The sequence below is a fragment of the Nerophis ophidion genome, linkage group LG09, assembly GCF_033978795.1.
Source record: "Nerophis ophidion isolate RoL-2023_Sa linkage group LG09, RoL_Noph_v1.0, whole genome shotgun sequence".
Taxonomy (NCBI): domain Eukaryota; kingdom Metazoa; phylum Chordata; class Actinopteri; order Syngnathiformes; family Syngnathidae; genus Nerophis; species Nerophis ophidion.
In genome coordinates, this window is record NC_084619.1 from 34422274 (window position 1) to 34442956 (window position 20683).

Sequence of the window (20683 nt, forward strand, 5' to 3'; positions counted from 1 at the left end):
ACATCAAATATCTTGTCTTTGTAGTGCATTCAATTGAATATGGGTTGAAATGGATTTGCAAATCATTGTATTCCGTTTATATTTACATCTAACACAAGTTCCCAACTCATATGGAAACGGGGTTTGTATGCGTGTGTGTGTGTGCGTGTTTGTGTGGTGTTTGTATATGTACAATGCTCGCCAGGAATGATGTTAATGTTGTGTTATTTCTTGCTACTACTAGAAGAATAAAGTTGTCATTCTGCAAGGCAAAATGGAGTGTTTTCCAAAAGTCAAGAACAGTGTTGTGTGTATTTATGGTTGCTAAGCTCGAGACGGTGCGCTGTGCTGCCCTTCAGCAACCGTTACATATCTCGGATGGCAGAACCAGGTTTATTTGCTTTTTCTCCTCTGGAAAGGGAGAATACTCTGTTTTTGGTTTGCTTTACTAAAACTTCTCTTATCACGTGATTACGTGGGGATTTTGAAATCTCGTAAAAGCCTGTGCTACTTAGCTGCACTGCAGAGCTGCAACAATGGGCATCAAGGATTGGCGGATGGAAATGTTCTTTGGCGGCGCCGTTACGCATCCAGTGGAAATCTGGGGTAACAATCCCTAATTTTGATATTAATGTGTATTGGTCTGTGTTAGATATTACGTTGTATCTTTTACTGTGTATTTGTGTTTTACCTTAGGCTGAGTTTGTTAATCTCGATGGGATTTGCCAAAACTCCATGCTAAATAGGGCTTGATTCCCATTCAAAAGGTACATAGCGTACACAAACAAAAATTTAGGTACAGCACATGTTGCAAAACAAGAAACAGAAAGGCAAATTAAAAACACGTTTTTCTGGACGTGTCCTTTTTCAGACACATGGCCCAGTGCCAAAGCGGTTTATTATGAAAAAATAAACATTATTTGGTTTATTTTCTTTCAAATCTGTATCGAGAAAAGTGACGCAACTGCATCAGATTGGCAAAAAACAATCGAGTCATTCATTTAACTAAAGATCTTAGCGGGAATGCAAATTCCTGCTTAAGAAAAAGTGACCTATGTCCCCAATGATGCTTAACTAACTAGTATTACCCTCATTCAATTGTACCAGCCTGTGACAAGGACCAGCAGAACACTTTTCTCCCACCTCATTGCACAATTCTCTCTGCTGTGAGCTGTCTGCTTTCTTGCATGTACAGCAATTTCAAAATCACCCCACATAATTTCAGTGGGATTAAGATCTGGCTCATTCCTTGATGGATTAACTGAAACATTTTGAGTCATTGTAGTAAGTAACATCCACCTCTGATGGCCTAATGATTTATTTAGTACTTGCCCAAATAATTCAATTTAAGAATCATCTGTCCAAGGCGCAGATGTGTACAATGACATGAAAACAGAACAATAAAATATGGTCGATTTCCAGTCATACCACATGAACAATATATTTCAGGAATATAATTGATGGTATCCAGTGTTTTAGATAGATCTCAGACAACTTCAATTTGAATTGTTTTTACATTTTAGTCACCTGTGTAGTAGTTCTATTTATAGGTTCAACAGTGCAAATGATTCTGAAAATCCTGCACACTATTTGTTGGTTATTGGTGAGCAAATCATAATCAGGTTTTGAGCTACACTGCAAAAACTGAAATCTAAGTAAGATTAAATATCCCAAATATGGGTGATATTTGCTTTTTTTGGACTAAAAAGATAATTCTTCTCTCTGAGCAGATATGATAGAATGTTTTACTTGTTTTAAGGGTTTTGGTCCCCAAGTGGAGGAGTTCAAGTACCTAGGAGTCTTGTTCACGAGTGAGGGAAGAGTGGATCATGAGATCGAGAGGCGGATCGGTGTGGCGTCTTCAGTAATGCGGACGTTGTACCGATCCGTTGTGGTGAAGAAGGAGCTGAGCCGGAAGGCAAAGCTCTCAATTTACCGGTCGATCTACGTTCCCATCCTCACCTATGGTCATGAGCTTTGGGTCATGACCGAAAGGATAAGATCACGGGTACAAGCGGCCGAAATGAGTTTCCTCCGCCGTGTGGCGGGGCTCTCCCTTAGAGATAAGGTGAGAAGCTCTGTCATCCGGGAGGAACTCAAAGTAAAGCCACTGCTCCTCCACATCGAGAGGAGCCAGATGAGGTGGTTCGGGCATCTGGTCAGGATGCCACCGGAACGCCTCCCTATGGAGGTGTTTAGGGCACGTCCAACCGGTAGCAGGCCACGGGGAAGACCCAGGACACGTTGGGAAGACTATGTCTCCCGGCTGGCCTGGGAAAGCCTCGGGATCCCCCGGGAAGAGCTAGACGAAGTGGCTGGGGAAAGGGAAGTCTGGGCTTCCCTGCTTAGGCTGTTGCCCCCGCGACCCGACCTCGAATAAGTGGAAGAAGATGGATGGATGGATGGTCCTAAATGATCTCAGTACGATATTACAGCTTGTTGCTTAGATTTTATGACCTATATTGAGTAAAACTAGAATATCAACTGTTGCAAAGCTGTCATCAACACTCGTAAGTATAAAACTACTTTTTTAAAGTAATAATTTCTTCAAGCATGAAAAAAAATCATGATGCCGAGCGCATATCATTATGTCAAGATAACGGCACTAGCATTTACTTCATTTAGAATATTTTTCAACATATTGAGCAAAAAGGTCTCTTTTTTTCTACCAAGAAAAGTGCACTTGTTATTAGTGAGAATATACTTATTTTAAGGTATTTTTGGGTTCATTGATGTTAGTTAATTTTACTTTTTTTGGAAAGTCTTGACAAGCCAAATTTTCTTGTTTTATTGGAAGATAATTTTGCTTAGTTATAATAAAATACCCCTAATTTTGGTATTTTATTTTCTTGTTTTTGAACACTGACTTTTTGCAGTGTACCTGTTGGAGGTCCTCCTTATGTATTGCAATGCAAACCTAATAGCTTTGGTGTTTATTTGGTTCTATTTACTATAAGTTTTTTCCATCACAAAGTGACGTAATGCACACTTAGGATGAAGGATGCTATATAGCATTTCTGAGGGTTGCAAAATGACCTTTGTTTTGTCTTGTTCCAGCATCTTTAATACACTGCAGCTATAGTGCTTTGTGAGTTTATATTTGTCAGAATGGCCTCTAAAGGCCTCATTTCATCCATAAAAGTGTACGTGATGGCCAAAATTCATCTAAAGAGACATGTGCATTTATGGATCAATAGTCATGTTTTATTCAATTTAGGATTTGGAATTTGAGTCAGTGGAGGCTCCACTTTAGTCCCAAGCGAGTATAATTCATTCCGTGATCATGGTTTATTTACATCATATTTCCCATGTGAAATAATGTAAATAATAACCATTGGAAACTCAAATTACCATCAGTAAAAAAATTTAATACCACTACAGTGGATTTTATTTGTAGTAAAACATAATGTAATGCAGAATGGAAAGAGAATTTTATCAATGTTTGACAAACTATATGAAAGCAAAACGACACATTCCCTGAACAGGAACAGGGAAAAGTTTGCTTAGCGTTACTATCCATTAGTGATGTTTTGTGACATATTTCATGACGACAGTTGTTTTGGCTCATGAGGCATATGGGTCTTTAAATTTTTGGTTCATCTCCAAATTGTGGTTCCCATTTTCAAGAAGAGGGACTGGAGGTTGTGTTCCAATTATAAAAGGATCACACTCCTCAGCCTCCCAGCAGAAGTCAATTCCAGGACAGGAGGAACAATGCTGTCACGGTCTTGTTTACGGCGGTTCGTACTCCCGGGATGCAAAACTGAAAACTCCAGAAGAAAGCATGAAGGTAGGACTTGATTTATTCTTCATAAATCATCCAACTACCAAAAAACAGGCAAAACAACAAAAAGGCAAGCATGCCTAACACACGGGAAGCTAAGACCTGGCATAGGCTAGGGAACAAACACATCTTACTTGACATAAGCGTGAAGCCAGTCTTATGATGAAGCCAGGCTTAAATAGAGTCTATGATGAGCAACAGGTGAGCATCCCGAACGCAAGAGGCAGATGAAAATCATAAGTAACCATGGTGACTAAGCTCAAGGAGGTGCACAAGCAGTAACTAATGGTATCCAAAACAAACAGGAAACATAAAACATGATCCGGACCACGGCTAATGACACAGCCCCCCCCCAAATTGTCGAAAAAGTATTTTCCCATCCCCAACCTGAGGTTGTGTGGGAGGACAAGAGGAAAAAGTCTGTGGTGTGGGCGGGGCTAGAGTCTTGGGTAACTGGGACTGACTAGACCTAATGTTCAAAAAAATGTTCTAATAATATTTTATTCTTGAAATAAAGTATTTGTTTGGCTGAGAGAGGGAGACAGAAGGCAAAAAAAGAAAATCCTGTTCAGTGACTTCCTTTGATGATGCCGGCGGAGTGGTGTCATCGACGCGGGCCGGCTCAGTGACGTCATCGGCGCTAGAGTTCATTCGGTCGACCACCCATGCAGTGAAATGTTTGCCGAAGTGGTGGATTGGATTACCAAACTTCGGCGGCGAGGAATAATGGGCTGCTTGTGGCGTCCTGCTGTCCGGAGGAGGAGTTTGGGGGAACGACGCGTCCTGGTGGCTAGGAGAAGCCTTTCTGAAAGGCTTCCGTCTTCGTCGGCGCGTCTCCATCTCCTCGAAGTCAGCTGCGGAAGAACTGAGAACTGGCTTCATTCTGTTACGATCTGGTCCGGTTTACTGCGGTTCGTTCTCCCGAAATGCAAAACTGACAACTCCAGACGAAAGCGTGAAGGTAGGACTTAATGTATTCTTCATAAATCATCCAACTACCAAAATACAGGCAAAACAACAAAGAGGCAAGCGTGCCTAACACACGGGGAGCTAAAACTTACCATAGGCTAGGGAACAAACACAAATCTTATTTGACATAAGCGTGAAGCAAACAATGAAGCCAGGACGAGCGACCGGAAAAGTCAGGCTTAAATAGAGTCTGATGAGCAACAAGTAGTGTCCCGAAGGCAAGAGGCAGGTGAAAAGCATAAGTAACCATGGTGACTAGACTCAGGAGGTGTACAAACAGAAACTAATGGAGTCTAAAACAAACAGAAAACAGAAAACATGATACGGACCACGGATCACGGCTTTCGTCGTGGTCGTGGAAAACAGGACAGCTTTATACCTTGGCTAGGGTATATGTATTTTGTGGATTTGGAGATGCCTTTGTAATGTCCCTCGTAATATATCCTGTGGGTGATGCTCCAGGAGTACAGGGTGCCTTTCCAATCGGAGCAGGAGTCTGGTTCGCTTTACCGGTAGTAAGTCAGACATGTTTACAGTGGACGTTGGTCTCTGCCAGGGCTGCCATTTGTCACAGGTCCTGCTATTTATCTATATGTACAGAATTTATAGGCGCAGTCATGGTATAGGGGTTTCCAGCTCGGTAGCCATAGGATCTCATCTCTGCTTTTTACAGATGATGTGGTCCTGCTGGCTTCATCTTTTCTAGGACCTTCAGCGTTCACTGGGCGGTTTGCAGCTGGTTGTGAATCTGATGGGATGAGGACCAGCACCTCCAAATCTGAGTCATTGGTTCTCAGTCCGAACAGGGTGGACTGCAACCCCCAGGTTGGGAGTAAAGTTCTGCCTCAATTGCAGGAGTTCAAGTATCTTCAGTTCACGAGTGAGGGAAGAATGGAACGCAAAATTGACGGACATATTGGTGCGGCGTCAGCAGTGATGCAGTCACTGGACCGGTCTGTTGTGGTGGAAAGAGCTGAGCCAGAAAGCAAAGCTCTCAATTTACTGGTCAATCTACGTTCCTACCCCTACCTGTGGTGACAAGCTTTTGGTAATAACCGAAAGGAGAAGGTAGCAAATACAAGCGGCAGAAATTATATTGATCTGCAGGATGTCTGTGATCACCTTCCAGAGATAGGGTGAGTAGCTCGGCCATTGGGGAGAGGCTGAGAGTAGAGCCGCTGCTTTTTCACATGGAGATGAGCCATCTGAGGTGGCTCGTGCATCTACTACAGATGCCTTCTGGATGCTTCCCTGGTGAGGTGTTTAGAGCATATACAGCCAGGAGGAAGCCTTGGGGCAGACCTAGGGTACTAAGTTACAAGTTACTCTCAATTAAATGTAACTAATCTATAAGGAAGCTATCCCTGGGGAATTGTATCTGCCTTTTCATTGGCTCACCCCTATAATGTTGTCCATTTTCTCTACCTTCAGCAAAAAACAGCGTATAAATAGAAGTAGATAAATAGAAGTGATAAATAGAAGTATAATGTCTGAACTGAAGACTTACATAACATATTAGCAATTAAGACAAATATTGTTTTAGCCTTTAGTGAGTTACTGTATTGGAAAACTCTGTAGTGTCATTGTCGCTGGACAAATAACGTTTATGTTAAACAACTGAGATACACAACTGGTGTTATGGGGGCAAGACATCATCATTATGACAACAAGAGAACATAGTTGATAACAATAGCATCTACTGTACATTGCATATATGATAGCCACATATGTAGCTTCCCTGTCGGAACAATTTATTCATTTTATTTATTTATTTACAGACAATTGTATATGATATTATAGTTTCTTTTGTTAATGTCACAGTTTGTTTTGCAAAAGGGTAATCCCTAGTAGTGTACAGTTTTTGGACATTAAAATATACATCATCATATCAATCAATCAATCAATGTTTATTTATATAGCCCTAAATCACAAATGTCTCAAAAGACTGCACAAACCACTACGACATCCTCGGAAGAACCCACATGAGGGCAAGAAAACTCACACCCAGTGGGACGCCGGTGACAATGATGACTATGAGAACCTTGGAGAGGACCACATATATGGGCACCCCCCCCACCCCCCACCCCCTCTAGGGGACCGAAAGCAATGGATGTCGAGCGGGTCTAACATGATACTGTGAAAGTTCAATCCGTAGTGGATCCAACACAGCCGCGAGAGTTCAGTTCAAAGCGGATCCAAGACTGCAGCGGAGTCGGATCAGCAGCGTTCAAATGAATTAATTGTATTCAGTAGAATACAATTAATTTCAAAATCTACCCACCCAATACCCATTTACTATTCCATACCAACCTACCAACAGGTTGACATTTATAAAGAGGGAATCTTTAAATCCATCAAATCCGTCTCGATATCCTATTATTCAAATTTGATTAAAAGTTGCATCTTGAAGATTTGCGGTAATCTCATCATACATACAGAGAGATGTCAAGACCAAAATTATGCGACTAATGTAAAAACCTCAGCCAAGTGGGGAGAGCTAAATATACCAAGCATAACGCAGCAATAAATTTAGCTTAAAAAGCTTTTAAAAAATTTGATTTTTATATGACGTTATCAATCTCATTCCAGATCATCGGGCCTCTACAGGCTATACTAAAGCTTGTACACTTTAGAATCTTTCCCTCTTTTTTTTTTTATTTTAATTTTAATTTTTGTATTAATCAACCCAACAAAATAAAACCACAATAATACAATTCCAAAACCAAACGCGGCCCAGCAACATTCAGAATGGCAATCAACAGAGCAATTGAGAGGACACACAAACATGACACAAAACAATCCAAAATTAATCAAACAAAAATGAATATTAACAAAAGTATCAATATTATTAAGAATTCCACAGTGATTAGAAATCCCTCATTGACATCATCATCACAGCCATTTATAAAAAATAAAAACATTGAAAAAATTAACAACAGCGCCACAGTGGCTTACACTTGCATCGCATCTCATAAGCTTGACAACACGTTGTGTCCAATAATTTCAACAAAGATATAATAAGTCATATTTTAGGTTCATTTAATAGTTAAAACATATTTAAATAATGGATCCCTTAATCCTCAATATTATCTAAACTAAATGCTGTTTTTTTACTGATATCATTTCCATAGCTTGTGTATACCAGTCAGTATGAGTTGGACCATCAACACATATCCATTTTTTTTAGTATTACCCTTTTTGTTATGATGCATATTGAAAGAAATGCATTTTTGATGAAAATACGAATACAATATAGAATCCAAATACAAATAGAAAATACAATCTATTGAAGATCTTAAATTGACTCAGCTTATGTTTAATGCTTCTAAAGGGCTCATTGGCATTTCTCCAAATATCATTCCCTGATATGTCTCTTTCATCTGTAATGTTTAAGTCGATCATCCATATCCGAACACATGCATCATTTGCATTTCTAGTATGATGTTCATTTTAATTTATTTCTTAATTGTATCTTGATTAAAAAGTGCATCTTCCAGTTCATGGCTATTAAATGACATACTTTCAGAGGATATGCATTTCTATTTAGTGTGTTTTAAAGAGATACAATAAAAAAAAAAAAAGGTGTATATTATATTGATCAACTAATGCATTGAACGGTTAAAATTAGTTTATATTAATAATCTTTCCCTCCTAATAAAAGGTTTACTTTTAGTGTTATGTCTATGAGAAGGAATGGTCACTGGAATGAACTGGCAGAGTCTAGAATTTAATTCGTATACTACAAACCCCGTTTCCATAAGAGTTGGGAAATTGTGTTAGATGTAAATATAAATGGAATACAATGATTTGAAAATCATTTTCAACCCTTATTCAGTTGAATATGCTACAAAGACAACATATTTGATGTTCAAACTGATAAACATTTTTTTTTTTGCAAAAAGTCATGTGATAATTTTACTTGGAGATTTGCTGTTATTTATTTATACATATTGCTCCCGTTTAAATAGATAACTTCTGAACCAACTGAGTGCAACCCCTCTGACACCATAATGTTGCAATTTACTAAATAAAATGTCAAATTCAATGGTATCAAATACTTTTGATAGGTCAAGGAAAACACCCATTCCACACTCACCATTATCAACAGCGTCATTGATTTTTTTCACTTAGATTGAGAATCGACATACAGGTGGTATTCTTCTTCCTGAAGCCATACCAGAATGGGAAGAATATATTAAATCAGGGGTGCCCACACTTTTTCTGCAGGCGAGCTACTTTTCAATTGACCAACTTGAGGGGATCTACCTCATTTATATATATCATTTATATGTATTTATTTATGAAAGAGACATTTTTGTAAACAAGTTAAATGTGTTTAATGATAATACAAGCATGTGTAACAAATATAGATGTCTTTCTTTCACAAAGACAAGAATATACATTGGTGTATTACCTGATTCTGATGACTTGCATTGATTGGAATCAAACAGTAATGATGATAACGCCCAGGTTTTCAAATGGATGAGAAAAAAAGTTGTCTTTTCTGTACAATACCACATGAAAGTGGTTGGTTTTTGGCATCTAATTCATCCAGCTTCCATTCACTTTACAAGAAAAACATTGGCGGCAAATTCCGTAGCTTGCTTGATTGACATTCACGGCACCCGAGGGTCTTGTGAGATTACGCTGGCTGCTGACAGTTCATTATTATGAAAAAATGACAGAGAGGAAGGCGAGAAACACTTTTTATTTCAACAGACTTTCGCGCCGTCCCTTCCGCCAAAACTCTAAAGGCCGACTGCACATTTCCTATCTTCATAATAAAAGCCCTGCTTCATGCTGCCTGCGCTAACAAAATAAAAGTCTTGGAAAGCTGGCGTGCACAAGTGATGTGCACGCCAGCTTTCTGAGGGATCGCTTGTGCACGCCAGTTTTCCGAGACTCTGTATTTAGTTAGCGCAGGCAGCATGAAGCAGAGCTTTTATTGTGAAGATAGGAAATGTGCAGTCGGCCTTTAGAGTTTTGACGGAAGGTACGGCGCGAGAGTCTGTTGAAATAAAAAGTGTTTCTCGCCTTCCTCTCGGTCATATTTTCATAATAGTGATCTTGCAGCAGCCAGCGTCATCTCACAAGACCCTCCGGTACCGTGAATGTCATTTAAGTGACGTCTTGGTGAAGATTGATGATCACTAATTTTTAGGTCTATTTTTTTTAAAAGCCTGGCTGGAGATCGACTGACACCCCCCTCGCGGTCGACTGGTAGCTCGCGATCGACGTAATGGGCACCCCTGTATTAAATGTATCCAAGTATCCGCTTAGTCTGTTGTATACAACCCTCCTGAGTACCTTTGAGCATGTTGATAGAATCGATATAGGTCGATAATTTTGCAGGTTGTTTTTATCACCAGCTTTGTGAATGGGTAGAATGTTTGCAATCTTAGTCATTTTAGGTACCACTCCATGGAGCAGAGACAGATTAATTCAATAAACAAGCGGATCTGCAATTTCTTGCACAGTGAGTGAATTTAACAATTTTACTACACACATCATCCACACTAGCAGTTTGGGAACTTTACAGGTTCATAATAATTTTAACAACTACTGATTTATGAGTAGGTGTAACTAAAAAAAGAGTTTAAATAGTTGCGTTTGAGGTAATGTTGGTGTGTTGTTCCCCTTTGTTGGGTTATGTTTTTTGAAAGTGTTTCACCTATAAAAGTGAAGTAATTATTAAAACTGGTGGCATGATCTCCATCATTGGGATAGGAATTTTCATTTACTTTAATTTTGGTGTCAGGAAGGATAGTGTATTTTTTTACCCCGGCTGAGATCATTATTTAATAATTTCCAGCATTGCTTTTGATCGCCATAAGAAGCCTTAATACAATAAAAATATTATTTCTGCTCACTTGTTCAAATGAGACTATTAGATTTTGAACTTTTAATGTAGCATTTAATGAGCTTATTTTCTTATTGACTGACTTTATTATGCATGAGCCATGCATTTTGTACTTTTCTATCGTTTTTGAGATTCTTTTTCAGTATCGAAGTGTTAACACTGTTGTTTATTTAATTGATAAAAGAATTATAGGCCTCTTCCGGAGTTATACAGCTATAGACAGAATCCCACATTTTGTGTCTAAGATTTTCAAGTAATCTGTGTAAATATATTTTTGATAATAATTTTACTTTCCTTTCGGAAGTTAGTTTACTATGTTGATCTCCAGACTTTAGTTCAAGATCGATGAAGAGAATAATAGGAAAGTGATCAGAAATGTCTAACAGTATTACACCTGAATCAAAGCGAGCATTTTGACAATTTATAATAATACCGTCAATGAAGGATTTGTACGTTTCTGTCTCTCTAGTAATTGTGGGGGAAAACGACGAGGAATAAAGACAATTTAAAAAGTAATTGTTGAAGTTATTATTTTTAGCTAAAGTAATATTAAAATCACCAAGGATAAAACAATTAGGATTTGTATTATTTATACGATTTAATAAATCATCCAATTTGTTCAAAAAACAATTTGGGTCACAATCCGAAAGTCGATATATTATACCTATAATTATATTTTTCTTATTTTCAACATATACTTCTCCAAATAAGATATCTGATAAACCATTGTGTATATATAGTTAATCATATACATACTGTATATGCACACCCCCCCACCTGGCCTACCTGTTCTGTTGTTATTGTAGAGGACATAGCCATCCACTTTGAGTGTGTCCTGGTATGATCAGTCATTCACCCAAGTTTCACTACATCCTATGACATTGAACTTATGATCTAAACTATTATCAAACTTCTAGCGCTTAGGTGTAAAAGAGAAAATGGAAGATTTCCAAAGGCTGCTATGTTTTCGAGTTTAACACGCTTACAGTTTAATTTTTCAAAGCAATGATGGTCAGGTATCGCATAATTCTGGTCATGAGTTTTTTCTTCAAAGCCCATACAGTAATTTCATTACAAAGTAAATGAGATTTGATGTATACAGTTTGGAACATTTTACAACCATTTAAAGATTCCAAGCTTGTAAATTCTACAAATTCAACCGAACAGTGATGAGTGGTAATTTATTGAGCCTTTGATTACAAAAAAAAAATAGCTTGACTAAATTATCTACAAATAATATAATCCAGACTAACTAATCTACAGAGGGAAATAATAACAGAGAAAAAAAAACTCTCACAAAACTCTCATTCACTCACTCACTTACTTACTCACACACCTATTTGGGTTTGTGGTGTTGCGCCCTTTTTAAAAAACACTCTCACAAAATACGTTCCAACAAACAGACATGCAAGCAACAAAACACACAAAACCAACAACAAACAAAACAATAGGCATAAAATAAACCTAAGTTAAAATATGAACAAAAACAGTATGAAATAAAAACACAGTAAAAAAAATTCCAATAACACCGCTATCAATCTATTTTGCCAAATCAGAGCCAACAAGATTAAATAATAAATAAACTATTAGCAAGCAGTTGGAGGCATTTGTGTCAGTGAGGGACAGGAGGACAGTGGACAAACTGCTGGCCATCATGGACAATCCTGCCCACCAACTCCACCAGACAATTGAGGGACAGCGGAGTTCATACTCCAACAGGCTTCTTCAGCTTTGTTCCCACAGTGTTCGATTCTAGAACTCCTTCATTCCGCACTCCATCCAGCTGTATAATCACTTACCATACGGCAATAGATCATATGAGTCCATTACCTGACACCTTCTATGTTGAAAAACTTATTCGGGTGTTACCACTTAGTGGTTAATTGTACGGAATATGTACTGAACTGTGCAATCTACTAATGAAAGTTTCAATCAATCAATCAATCAATAAATCAATCAAAAAAGCTACTTCTCTTTCTTTGTAATGTCTATTTTCTATTTTCTGCTGGATTTACTCTCTATTTTTGTCATGCATTGTGATCATGTTTTGTTTAGTTATGTTCGGTTTTGTTTAACACTCCATTGCTTCCTGTTTTTCACTCCCTTGTTTTGTTGCCATAGTTACTAATTGTGTTCACCTGTCTCTGATTAGTGTTCGCCTGCTCACCTGCTTCCCGAACACTAATCAGGGGCAGTATTTAAGCTTGTCATCTCCAGTCAGTCTTTCTGGCATCAATGTGTTTGTTCCATGCTCTGTTCTTGCCACAATAAGTCATTATCGTTTTTCATGCCAAACTTCATGCTGTTTTTTTCAAGTCACTGTAAGTGTTGTTTGTGTTGTGTTCATAGTTTATGTTAAAGTGTTAGTTTTGTTTCTTTAGCCAAGTTGTGACTCCGCAGCGAGCACTTTTTGTTTGTACCTCATTAGTCCCAAGTAGTCCGTCTGCTTTTCTGCGAGAACGACCCCGCAGCAAGCTGCGACCCCCCCATCGTGACAATTTTATGCTGCAGCTGTCACATATACTGTTATATTGTACATGGTAAGTGTATTGTATTGTACATACTGTATGATATAGACATATAATATAATATAAATCAGTATATACTGTACATATATTATGCAAATATTACATATAAATGTTATATTTCATATGGCTATATTTAGTCTATTTATACTTGCATTGTCCTTTCCATCCAAGGAACGGTGTGGCGCAGTGGGAGAGTGGCCATGCGCAACCGGAGGGTCCCTGGGTCAATCTCCACCTAGTACCAACCTCATCCCGTCCGTTGTGTCCTGAGCAAGACACTTCACCCTTGCTCCTGATGGGTGCTGGTTAGGGCATTGCATGGCAGCTCCCTCCATCAGTGTGTGAATGTGTGTGTGAATGGGTAAATGTGGAAGTAGTGTCAAAGCGCTTTGAGTACCATGAAGGTAGAAAAGCGCTATACAAGTACAACCCATCCTTACACTTTCCATCATTGAAACTGAGCTACTGCGTGGAACAATTTCCGTTGTGGATCATTAAAGTTTGTCTAAGTCTAAATCTAATAAATCAGGTTTACTCATGTAACTTTTAGTCCAGCCGGCCAAAATCACATAGTCCGTCAAAGCAGTTTTTTTGTCATCAGAAAGATTATTCAAGACATGTTTGTGATTTGATTTGGTGAGCAAGCACAATTGCCCGTCCATAGTCCATCTTGCTGTAAGTTGGTCCTTGTGATTTTTGCGCAAGTTGTCCAGGAGTTTAGCCCTCTTCGCAGTTAAACTCACCAGAATATGCATCTTTGGTGTTGTTCCTTTGAGATGTGTTTTCGCCGGTCTCTGATGTTGTAGTGGACAAACTTGACGATGATTCCTCTTGGCTTATCCCGTTTCAATTTGGATCCCAAGCGATGGCTCCTGTCAATGTCTCCAGCCATCACGTTAATGTTCAATTATTTTTTAATAACTCCCATCACCACTTCATCTGTATTTTTGCTGTCATTTTCTGGAACACCATAAACGACCAGACAGTTCTGACTGGAGTATTGTTTTTGTTCATCTTAAGTCTCCTCAATGCCATTATATTTGTTTTGTAATTCGTACCGTTTATCCGCCGTATTTTGCAGCTCAAATTTCAGGGAATCTTTGACAGATTCAACGATAGAGTTGGTGATAGTGCGTTTGATGGTCTCAATCTGGGAGTCGACCAATAGTTTACTGATTTTGCGAATAAAGTCAGTGTCCTGAAATATTATATCAATCTGTCTGCTTACTGTGCCCTTGATGGCTTCTGCTGCTGGCAGCCTAAGCTGCATTGGACTGCTAGACTCCCTTGCCCCAATTGGAGGAGTTCAAGTACCTAGAAGTCTTGTTCACGATTGAGGGAAGAGTGGATCGTGAGTTCGACAGGCAGATCGGTGTGGCGTCTTCAGTAATGTGGACGCTGTATCAATCCGTTGTGGTGAAGAAGGAGCTGAGCCGGAAGGCAAAGCTCTCAATTTACCCGTCGATCTACGTTCCCATCCTCACCTATGGTCATGAGCTTTGGGTTATGACCGAAAGGACAAGATCACGGGTACAAGCGGCTGAAATGAGCTACATCCGTCGGGTGGCGGGGCTCTCCCTTAGAGATAGGGTGAGAAGCTCTGTCATCCGGGAGGAGCTCAAAGTAAAGCCGCTGCTCCTCCACATCGAGAGGCGCCAGATGAGGTGGTTCGGGCATCTGGTCAGGATGCCACCCGAACGTCTCCCTAGGGAGGTGTTTAGAGCACGTCCAACCGGTAGGAGGCCACGGGGAAGACCCAGGACACGTTGGGAAGACTATGTCTACTGGCTGGCCTGGGAACGCCTCGGGATCCCCCGGGAAGAGCTGGACGAAGTGGCTGGGGAGAGAGAAGTCGGGGCTTCCCTGCTTAGGCTGCTGCCCCCGCCACCTGACCTCGGATAAGCGGAAGAAGATGGATGGATGGACTGCTAGCCTAGTTCGCTGGCCTAGCACAATATATTGCTATTGCTATGCACATCAATCCCTGGTTGTTTGTTGGTCGGGGTGGTCTTCCCATCCGTCTGCATGGTGTCTCGAGGCCCTTCGGGACAGGGCGTCCCGTCTTTCAGGGAAGAAAGGCACTTGTTCACTTTATTCTCTCCACAGCATTGGATGGATTATCTCTGCTCAAATTACTCTAGATTACTGTTTAGATTGCTCAACAAATACCAAGCTGCCAAAACGATTTATGAAATAGCCTAGACTAGTTTGGAGGAATGCTACCATAAATGGATAATCTGCGGACTTCTCTTGTAGGAAAGTCACCAATGGGGCAAATTCCTAACGGGTTGTCAGTTAAGAAAATTTGGTTTTGTATAACGAGGCCCTAAAATGTTGGGAGGCTCAATAAAAAGGGAAACAGATTTCTGACGTGGCAATATCCCCCCTTACCCAGTGTAGTGCCGTCCCTGAACAGGACCCCACTGAGACATATTACTTGTTTACTAGTACAGAGCTCATGAAAAACATGTTTTTCTTTGAGGTCTGTCGCACCGCTGCTCTCTACCTGGCTGTTATCTACCGCACCCCCAGGGCCCTATTCAGACTTTATCAGTGAATTCTCAGAGTTTGTTGTTGATCTTGTGACGCACGCCGAGAATATAATCATAATGGGGGACTTTAATATTCATATGAATACCCCATCGGACCCTCCGTGCGTGGCGCTCCAGACTATAATTGATAGCTGTGGTCTTACACAAATAATAAATGAACCCACCCCCCATAATAATAATAACTGCTATAGTGGTCTGCGGTCCTCTCCAAGGTTTCTCATTGTCATCCCACTGGGTTTACTTTTTCCTTGCCCTGATGTGGGATCTAAACGGAGGATGTTGTTGTGGCTTGTGCAGCCCTTTGAGACACTTCTGATTTAGGGCTATATAAAAAAACATTGATTGATTGATTGTTTTTATTTTCAATGTAATGGGCTATAATCACCTACAGTATATTAGAAAATAATCTAATGAAAATGGCTGTTGTCATTTGATTATAACAATAAGATATTTAACTTGTTTTGTCAGGTTTGGGACAGGTGTGATGCTGGTGTGGCCACAGTGTGTACATCTGGTGTTGCTCACACGTGCTCAGGGAGTGTGTGCATTGGCACAGACACAAGGAAAATTAGGGGAATCATTGGTTAATAGTACTTAAAAAAAACCCCACTAAACTATACACAACAAAACTGCCCTTGGTCCGTCACTCAAATATGTCATAAACACAAAACACAATTTGTATTGTTACACAATGCACACACATCTAACATGCTAATTGATTGTATTGATGTATATTAGCTGTGTATGATTGTAATGAATGTAAACACAGTGATGGATCTGTGTGGTGTTTACAAGATGATAACATAAGAACTGCATTGCACCTAGCACTGCAGACATAGTTTCCATGTTCAAGACTTAGAAAGCAGGTGTAGAAAGAAGACTTTCCTGCTGTGAGATGTTACATCATGTTAATGGTAAAAAAAATAAAAAAAGGGTCATAAAAAATAAATTTTTTCTCATCTTTATTTACCCCAATTAAATCCAGAGCCGGTAACAGTATCAAAGAATACTGGTATCGATAAGAGACAATAAAAAAACAAAATCCTAACAATATACATTTCCCAGTGATGACAAGTCTCAGCTTTCAGTGATAGAGATGTTGTGCACGTTCTACAAGCTCAGTTGTGCTATTCAACATACGAATGCATTTAAAGAAGACAATAGTACTTGCAGAGGTCTAGTATTCACAGAGGTACTAATAAAAATGATCAACCACATTCAATATTCAAAACTTTTTGTTTCATGTAACCAAAGACAATATTGAGAACTTTTTGTTTTATGTTTACATAGATTACAAATATCTACGTTGACCACATGTTTTTGTCTCTGCTACATATAATCCGTTTTTCGAACAACTCTTTCAAAACTTTACAAAGGGGCTTCAACTCTGGTGTCTCAAAAAGTATATCGGTCCAAGATGGATATCATTTTGCAGCAGTTTGAATTTTTCATCATGACCACGTGAAGCAAATGGTAAGCGGCATCATTTAGGTAGCTAGAATGAAACCAGTTCAGATGGAAAAACTGACCCTTGATGATCTAAATGGTGTTGTTGTGATCCACCAAGTGCATATAATGAGTGGGACTGGCTGTGTGACACCAATCCATATTATTGTGGTGGGGGAAATCACTGCTCAATTACTTAAAAGAAAGTTTGCATCTTAACACGATTGTATGTACGGCGGATACTGCCCTCCAAAATAGTTTCTCTCATTTTGAGGAAATAACATTAGAGGAATTGTTACAACGTGTAAATAGAATAAAACAAACAACATGTTTACTTGACCCTCTTCCTGGGAAACTGATCAAGGAGCTCTTTGTATTATTAGGTCCATCAGTGCTAAATATTATAAACTTATCACTTTCCTCGGGCACTGTTCCCCTAGCATTCAAAAAAGCGGTTATTCATCCTCTTCTTAAAAGACCTAACCTCGATCCTGACCACATGGTAAACTACCGACCGGTGTCTCACCTTCCCTTTATTTCAAAAATCCTCGAAAAAATTGTTGCGGAGCAGTTAAATGAACACTTAGCGTCTAACAATCTATGTGAAACCTTTCAATCCGGTTTCAGGGCAAATCACTCCACGGAGACAGCCCTCGCAAAAATCACTAATGATCTATTGCTAACGATGGATTCTGATGCGTCATCTATGTTGCTGCTCCTCGATCTTAGCGCTGCTTTCGATACTGTATATCATAATATTTTATTAGAACGTATCAAAACACGAATTGGTATGTCAGACTTAGCCCTGTCTTGGTTTAACTCTTATCTTACTGATAGGATGCAGTGTGTCTCCCATAACAATGTGACCTCGGACTACGTTAAGGTAACGTGTGGAGTTCCCCAGGGTTCGGTCCTTGGCCCTGCACTCTTCAGCATCTACATGCTGCCGCTAGGTGACATCATACGCAAATACGGTGTTAGCTTTCACTGTTATGCTGATGACACCCAACTCTACATGCCCCTAAAGCTGACCAACATGCCGGATTGTAGTCAGCTGGAGGCGTGTCTTAATGAAATTAAACAATGGATGTCCGCTAACTTTTTGCAACTCAACGCCAAAAAAACGGAAATGCCGATTATCGGTCCTGCTAGACACCGAACTCTATTTAATAATACAACTCTAACATTTGACAACCAAACAATTAAACAAGGCGACACGGTAAAGAATCTGGGTATTATCTTCGACCCAACTCTCTCCTTTGAGACACACATTAAAAGCGTTACTAAAACGGCCTTCTTTCATCGCCGTAATATCGCTAAAATTCACTCCATTCTGTCCACTAAAGACGCTGAGATCATTATCCATGCGTTTGTTACGTCTCGTCTCAACTACTGTAACGTCTCCCCATGTCTAGCATTAAAAGATTACAGTTGGTACAAAATGCGGCTGCTAGACTTTTGACAAGAACAAGAAAGTTTGATCACATTACGCCTATACTGGCTCACCTGCACTGGCTTCCTGTGCACTTAAGATGTGACTTTAAGGTTTTACTACTTACGTATAAAATACTACACGGTCTAGCTCCATCCTATCTTGCCGATTGTATTGTACCATATGTCCCGGCAAGAAATCTGCATTCAAAGGACTCCGGCTTATTAGTGATTCCCAAAGCCCAAAAAAAGTCTGCGGGCTATAGAGCTTTTTCATTTCGGGCTCCAGTACTCTGGAATGCCCTCCCGGTAACAGTTCGAGATGCCACCTCAGTAGAAGCATTTAAGTCTCACCTTAAAACTCATTTGTATACTCTAGCCTTTAAATAGACTCCCTTTTTAGACCAGTTGATCTGCCGTTTCTTTTCTTTTTCTTCTATGTCCCACTCTCCTTTGTGGAGGGAGTCCGGTCCGATCCGGTGGCCATGTACTGCTCGCCTGTGTATCGGCTGGGGACATCTCTGCGCTGCTGATCCGCCTCCGCTTGGGATGGTTTCCTGCTGGCTCCACTGTGAACGGGACTCTCGCTGCTGTGTTGGATCCGCTTTGGACTGGACTCTCGCGACTGTGTTGGATCCATTATGGATTGAACTTTCACAGTATCATGTTAGACTCGCTCGACATCCATTGCTTTCGTCCTCTCCAAGGTTCTCATAGTCATCATTGTCAACGACGTCCCACTGGGTCATTATTGTCACCGATGTCCCACTGGGTGTGAGTTTTCCTTGCCCTTATGTGGGCCTACCGAGGATGTCGTAGTGGTTTGTGCAGCCCTTTGAGACACTAGTGATTTAGGGCTATATAAGTAAACAATGATTGATTGATTGATAAATGTTCTTAGAAGAAAATGGAATTGAAATATCAGTTACAAGTTCATTTTTTGCAAAACTTTATCCTAAGGCTAATTTTACTGTACATGACAGTAGAAGCCAGCCTTGTACTGAAGTCTAAATTGAATTAAAAATGTCTCCCAAATTGCAATTTCATTCCATGCATTTTAATTGAGATTTGCAAACAGGATGTAGAATTGAAATTCAAATTCAAATTGAGAGAAATAGATTTGAAATTCCAATTGATGATTTTGGTATATTGTTGGTATAACACTTGGCTTTCCAAGTACTACCATTACCAATAATAAAATACAATTGCGTAGTAGGCCTAAGTATTCTTAAAAAACAAGGAGAGGTTTTACTGAACAAGTATGTTTAATATTTTGGCCACTGTAACATTAGACACAGTTTGAATAGTAACACTGTGTTTGAATATTTAACTAAGTGATTAATTGGTGAACCCCGAAATCGAGCTCCTGTACCACTAGTGGTACAATTACCACAGTTTGAGAATAACTGTTCCAGCACCAACTACTCAAACAAAAAACTACATTTCTCAACCAATTTAAATTGTTCCAAAGCCAAAATGCTCAACTTATTCAATACATGTATTAATTAGTGCTGTCATGCTAAGTGGTAGTATGTTAACAATAAGCATGTTAGCAAGTGTTAGCATTTCAGTCAATGTTGTGGTTATTAAACTAAAGATCATGGATAATCTATCTTGGTACATCTTACTAGCATGGTAGTTGTTAGCATGCTAATTACTTTTTGAAATTGTGAAATTGCAACAATAATTATGTCATGAAATCTCGGAGCGACTGATTTAAGCAATTAAGACAAACTATTGTGGTCATTGTCGTCATGGTAAGACGAGCCCGCCCAACTCAAATCGCTCAAGAATTTTCTTAAAACTTAATATCTTGCTATCAAAGACATTTGAAGTAGCTGGAGAGTAAGTCTTTTACCAGTCACAATTAGTTTTTTACCAATTTTCCTCATGAAAATCACTGTTAGTGTGAGGCTTGTATGGCATTGTGACTGGTTCTTCCACGGATGCGTCGAAGCGATGAACACAAGGTAAGATATAAATGGATTTATTAAAGTAATAAAAGGCTACGAAGAAAAACACAGGAGCTAAGGAAAAAGGAAACCAAAAGACGCTAGCGTGAAAGCTAGGATAAACCACTAGGAAACTAAAACTGGCACGTAGGCACAAAAGAGAACACAAACAACTAGCGTGA